The sequence below is a fragment of the Abramis brama genome, assembly GCF_963993115.1.
Source record: "Abramis brama genome assembly, chromosome: 8".
Classification (NCBI taxonomy): domain Eukaryota; kingdom Metazoa; phylum Chordata; class Actinopteri; order Cypriniformes; family Leuciscidae; genus Abramis; species Abramis brama.
Genome location: NC_139970.1, coordinates 31449474 through 31456043, shown reverse-complemented (window position 1 = coordinate 31456043; position 6570 = coordinate 31449474).

The window sequence follows — 6570 nt, the reverse complement described above, 5'->3', positions numbered from 1 at the left end:
TGCACGGTGAACTGGCGACCCCACACGCAGTCGCTAACACGTGGATATGAGCGGCGCACACACACACTGCTCGTAGGATGTCGTATGGCTGACTAGCGTAGCATTAAGACCAGAGCCCAGCGCTGTTGGTGGTCAAACTGTTGTCAAGAATCTGCTAAGAAAGGTGTCGGTCTCAGCCAAACAACACACACAGTGATTAAATGGACAATCTAAACAGATAAACAACTTGATTTATAATCGAAACAGCCTGGACAGGGTCTGGTATTACATGCACTATAAAGCCATATTTCACATTAATGCAAGTAAAGCACTATTTACAACTATGCATTTACAATGAAAGCCTGTTGCGCACAATGGTTGCCCCATTGACTTTATCGTACTGTAAATGCACTTTTGTAGGCTACAAGGGACAATCCTGTCACGCAGACCCTTAAGAAGTTTTAAACAATGAATATGCTTGTGTTTGTGTAATTTATGGAAGTATTCATAATTTAAATTACACATTTTTAATGTATTAATTATATGTTATTTACAACCTACCATTTAATAGTAAATAAAGAGCTAAAGTTAACCAATGTTCAGTGAGGGATTGAGAGTAGCTTACCTCATGGTGTCTATTTGAGGTTCATTGTGATATTTTGTGTTCGGCATTTTATTCCAGTGGATGGAATATATTAGAGTAAGTCAAACCTGTTAATAGCACAAAAACATCAAGTTAAATCAAGTTATACAATTAATACTTACTGAGGAGTAGGCTTGCTGCGATAGTCGGTGATAGCCTACCGGTGACGGTGCACTGCGCATATAAGCTTCCATAGGAATTAATTGAAAACGCTCGCTCGCCATTGGACACGCACCATAAGCGATTTAAAAGCGAGATGGCAAGAAAATGTGTTGGTTTTTTACATTTTGATTAGAGAAAGGTGGTTAAAGAAAAAATGAAATATTTGTCTTTAAATATTGCCAGTTTTTCATGTTATTAGTGCACAGACCCAGGGTCCCAAAATTATAAAAGTCATTAAAATTCACTGAATGATCACTTTAGTTTTTAGCAAAAAATAAAATAAATAAATATAGGCTACGATGTAACCTTTGGCCCTCTAGCGGTTAAAAAACAAAACTGCATTTTGCGAAAGAACATTGTTTTGGTTGTGCTTCGGCTCTGCAGGACTGTGTGGATGAGTCAACCTAGCCTGCTCATTAAACATTCACTATTATGCGTAGGCCTAATGTATGTAATGATGTAACCAGTTTAGATATAAAGGATCTCAAGTTGACCAGCTGAAGACATGTTGCTATAGACACGGTGCTTCCTTGAAAATAAATTCTAGCAATTTCAAGCAATGACTCTTCACAGTAGATAGCCTAATGATTTACAATGAGAGCTACATATGGCAATCTGTTTAAATAAAATACCTTACTCGCCTGTTGAGTAATAAAAACTCCATCTCTGCATCGCTTTTACAACATTTAAAATCCCTCATTTCTTGCCATCTCCGAAAAGCCAAGCCAGTGTTGATTCTCGTGTTATTACGAGATCTGTCGTTCTCTTTTTGCCAGCAGAATCTCTGTTCGGCAGGGGGCATTTTTTTCTTTTCTTTAAACGGGTTATTTCCCAGAGGTTCGAGATTTAGTGCGTTCAGTGTCAAACTTTCTCGCTCCTTGTGACAACTATGCCACTTCCACACCATACACGTGTCAAAGTAGCCGGGGCAAAGTAACACGATCGACATCGGCTGCGGCTGGATGTAGGCTAACCGATCGGCGAGATGCCGCGTGCAGGCGGGGAGGAGCTGAAAACGGAGACGTTAAGTCGGACCTCTTGACACTTTCTGCTTCCCGCAATGTCCACCGCTCACGTGGTGTTTGCATACTTTATCACAGCTAAAATGAAATAAATGCAATATTTGTCAAATACACATACGTTCAGATACGTTCCCATTTAATACACGGACCCGCCTGACTGTACAAGAATAAGGTTCAACTTAGCCTATAGCCTAGCCTACTATTTAAATACCAATGAAGTGGGGTAGTTTTTTTATCCGTTTTATTTTAATAAACATGACACAATATAACATCGCGACTACATGAAAATAGCTTTTACTGTTAGGCTGTACAAAACAGATTTGTGAGCATTAGTGAATCCGTGTATCATTCGTTCAGTCGGTTTTTGATTTAATATTGAAAGTAGAAAAATAAGAAAACAGTTCTAAATGACCCATATTCTAAATGAACCACCTTTTTTTCAAACTGAAAATTCTTTTCTGTGGTAACACTGTATTTAACCCAGGAATTTCTTTTTGAGAGACAAGAATGGGTAAATTAATGGATTCCGATTGAAAGATGAGAAAACAGTAGACGCTGGGAGGAGGTCAAAGGGCCACTGCCTGGGTCCGGCCCAGTCATTTGTCTCTGTACAGACTGTTGACTGCAACCATTAATTGCTGGTGTTGTGTTTGTTCAACCCGCCACTTATTTTGCCCTTCGTGCCGTGGAATGCAGGGCCGCGCTGGAGTGAGAGAGAGGGAGAATGCAGCCACGTCTGAGGGGATGAAGATGGAGAGAGGAATGGTGGTGGAGAGGTAATGACAGGGCCATGAAAAGCCAGTGTTTAGCAGGCCAACCACACGAGGCAGTGCTCCTTAACACCAGACACTCCGTCTGCTCGCAACCCAAACCAGTCAGTCAGGGATACACTTGCACCTGAGCTTCAATGTTTGTGCATGTGCTGACAACAAGATGCCTTACTAATAACCTCACAGCTGCATTCAAAATGAATGACATGAGTTCCTAGTATCTCAGTTTAGATATTGTCTCCAATTTTTCTGATTTTTGACAAGGACTATAAAATTATTGTGGAATATTATATGAGAAAATATCTCTTCTGTAACTCTTGAGGAGATATATTCCTTCTAAAGGAAGTGACTAAGTCTCTATTTGTTCTTCCCTTAATCTCATTTCTGTCTGGGAGAAACAATTGAGGTAGGAAAACAATTCTTTCCTATATGCGAGTCCTCAAAAATGATTCACAGACAATTTGTAATGAATATGCAGTTGCCAATTTGAAGATAGCAAAAGATGCCAAGAGCGAACCAGCTGAGAAGTGTGCGGCTTTCCAGTTTTTTAAGGACTTGTTTGTCCTCCCATTTTTAAAATCACTCTCATTTTACCTTAAGAACACATAAGCGAGCCTCTTTCCACAATTGTTTTTTCCCTCTCTCGTCTCTCAATCTTTGTAAGGTGAAATGGAGACATGGAGCTAAAAGCTCCAGTAGGAGAGAGTGATCTAGCCTACTAAACAATTCAACACAGCGCGGGCACAGCAGGAGGCCTCTGTCATTCACTCCCCTGTGCCTGTGTCTACGTTCAGACGTGTGTATATGTGATGTACTGTTTCAAATGCCTCTGTACGCCACAACAAATAGGCATTCTAAAAGTAATATTCAACAAATGACCTTTATGTCAATAAAAATGCTAAATTAAACTAAAACACAATTCCGTTCTCAGCCTTGAATTTTGTCACACAGCTCAGAAAAAAACAAATAAAAACAATTATGTTAATTGTAACTGTAGTCAAATGATATAGGACTTTATGAATGCTCACATCACTATGCCTGTGTTCAGTATAGCATACTAGTATTATACTGTATCTGCAGTATGTACTGTACTCTGTACTCATTTACTGTCTGTGCACTGATTTCTGTATGCATATAGCCAAACTGCAACCTTTGCGAAAGTGTGCAGTATACACTGCAGAATGCACAAATTACAGTCTCCCACAATGCAATGCATCCAATTTGGCCTTTCATTTTATGGTAACACTTTACAATAAGGTTCAATTTTGTTAATATTAGTTCATTCATTAGTTAAAATGAACTAACAATGAAAAACACATATAAAGCATTTATTTATCTTAATGTTAATTTCAAAAGTTGTCTTTGTTATTAATATTGGTAAAGATTTACAATAATATGGTCTCATTTTTGAAAACTCTAACAGTGAACAATATATATATATATATATATATATATATATATATATATATATATATATATATATATATATATTAAACATTTATTAATATTTGTTAATGTTAGTTAATAAAAGTACAATTGTTCATGTTAGTTCACAGAGCATTAACTAATGTTAAAAAACTTTTGATTTTAAAAATGTATTAGCAAATGTTAATATTAACTAAGATTAATAAATGCAGAAGTCTTCAGCAGTCTGTGAAGTAAGTTCATTCTTAGTATTGTTGGTAGCTAATGTCAACAAATGAAACCATGTTGTAAAGTGTAACCATATTATTTTATGGACCTCAGCTAACATGAACTAACAATGAACAGTAGCATTTATATTAACTAATGTTAACAAAAATGAATGAATCCCATAAATAATGTTAGTTAATGCATTAACTAATGTTAACTAATGAGACCTTATTGTAAAGTGTTACCTATTTTCCTCATGATGGACAAACCATGAAGAAACATCAATGATTTTTTTTATTATAAAGTATACATTTATAATTATATAAATGTTTAATTATTATTTATAATGAAATATTATGAATTTAAACAAAAAATCATAAATGTATAATTTATAACTAATCTCTTTTGTAATTATTACATTTGTCTGCCAAAAGTTAACATATATTTACAAAAACATGGATAAAAAAAATGCAAAAGGGCCTCATTTATTTAAAAATATCTGCCTGCATTGTAGAAACATGTCAAAGTGCTTATACCTACATACAGATCTGCGGTTCTATTGCATTGTACAGAGAAATGCCATAGCAATGCAGTAAACCCTTCCAATTAGCCGAACCTTTCCCTGCGTCTCTCAAAACGTCCTGTGTTTAGAACGAAAAGCGCTGGCTGGCCCCTCTCCCATGTATTCGCTGACTGCTCTGATACAACATCATGTACACATAAACATTCATATTTCCCCCCTGAACACACACACACACACATAAACACAGTATGGCAGTTATATTTGGGTGCTTCACATTGTCCAGACGGCACACTGTCAGAGAGTGAAATGAATGGCTGTTTATATTAGAGCCTTGGTTTAATGAATTAACCAGCTGCCTGGCCGTGTCAAACCAGGGGCTCATACAGAACAGACACCCTCCGCCGAGCCCCTTTAACTCTCCTTGCTCTCCCTGCAGACAGTAGCGCACCGTGATTGCATCCTCAGGGACCGGCGAGAACAAGATGCCCAACGCCCCTTCGAGGACTTACGTTCATTTAGAAAAAGGCATCTGGCAATGTGTCGCCCCACTCTTAGCCCCATCACTGCCGCAGTTTTCGGACTCTCTCTCTCTCTCTGTTTGCCTGTACGTCTGCCTCCATTTTTCAGAAATTGGCACGTTTAAACAAACGTATACAGCAGCGGAAGTCCCAAGGCTGGCTCTGCTATTTGCACACATTTTAAGGTGTTCTCCATTTCTGACACCTTCTCTTTCTTAGTGGACTTTGCCACACTAATGGGACCCCATCCCTGAGTAACTCACTTGTCTTCTCTCCATAAAAAATCCATGATAAATATCCCTGGTTGGGGCGTGTGTGCACAGTGGCTGTTGTGGTTGTGACAGACGGCCGTAGGGAGCAGAACTTCACTCATTGCCTGAAGACAGACAGGAGAAAACAGATGGAGGGAGAACAGAAGGGACCCACTGAAATGGAGAGATGTTTCGGAGAAGAGAGTGTGAAGTTTTCACAAATGGTGCGGGGCGAGTTAGACACCAAAGTTTTAATACTTCTTTTCTGCTAAAAAGTTATTTTCATCAAAAAAAAAATGCTCAGGATCTGTAGAATTCAAACGTTTTAGTGAAGTGTCCATGTTTTATCTCTAGCATGAACACACTTGTGTACCAAATGCATCTCCAGCATTTACACTCTCCTGTGTCTTGAGCATTTATCTAAATGACCGATAATAGCCAGTTACCACATTTAAATCTTTCTGTTCAGTCTCCTTTGTTTTCCTGTTCAGTTTCTCTCTATATTCCTGCCCTTTCTTTCCACCTCTGCAGACTCCTGCAGGGCCTGGTTCCTCAGTCCTGTTGGGCTTTGTGTTGTCCAGGCTAGCGCGCGCGCGTGTGTGTGTGTGTGTGTGTGTGTGTGTGTGTGTGTGTGTGTGTGAGAGGGGGCTGAGATTGCTGTAATTACCCAGTCATACCTGTTCATTAAGCGCACAGTTGGACCCTCGCTCATAAGCATTTAGAAACCAATTGAAGCAACACGGGCCATTAACAACTCCTGTGCTATAAGAGACGGAGAGCGGGGAAGAAAGAACGTTGAGGAGTTACCATAATGATGAAAGATAAATGGCAGAAAGGCATTGTGTGTTAATCACACAGGCTTCTTCTTTATCCCAGCAAGTGATGCTGAGATGCAAAAGAGCAAGAAAAGACAGAACTACGCAGAGGAGGGGAGGAGAACGGGGAATGGTATGGAGAAAAAGAGAAGAGACAACACGAGCTGAAAGGAGAGAACAGATGAGCGCAAAGAGACAGAAGTGAGAAGGGGAGATAAGTGGAAATGAGATGGGAAAAGAAGAGAAGGGAAGGGA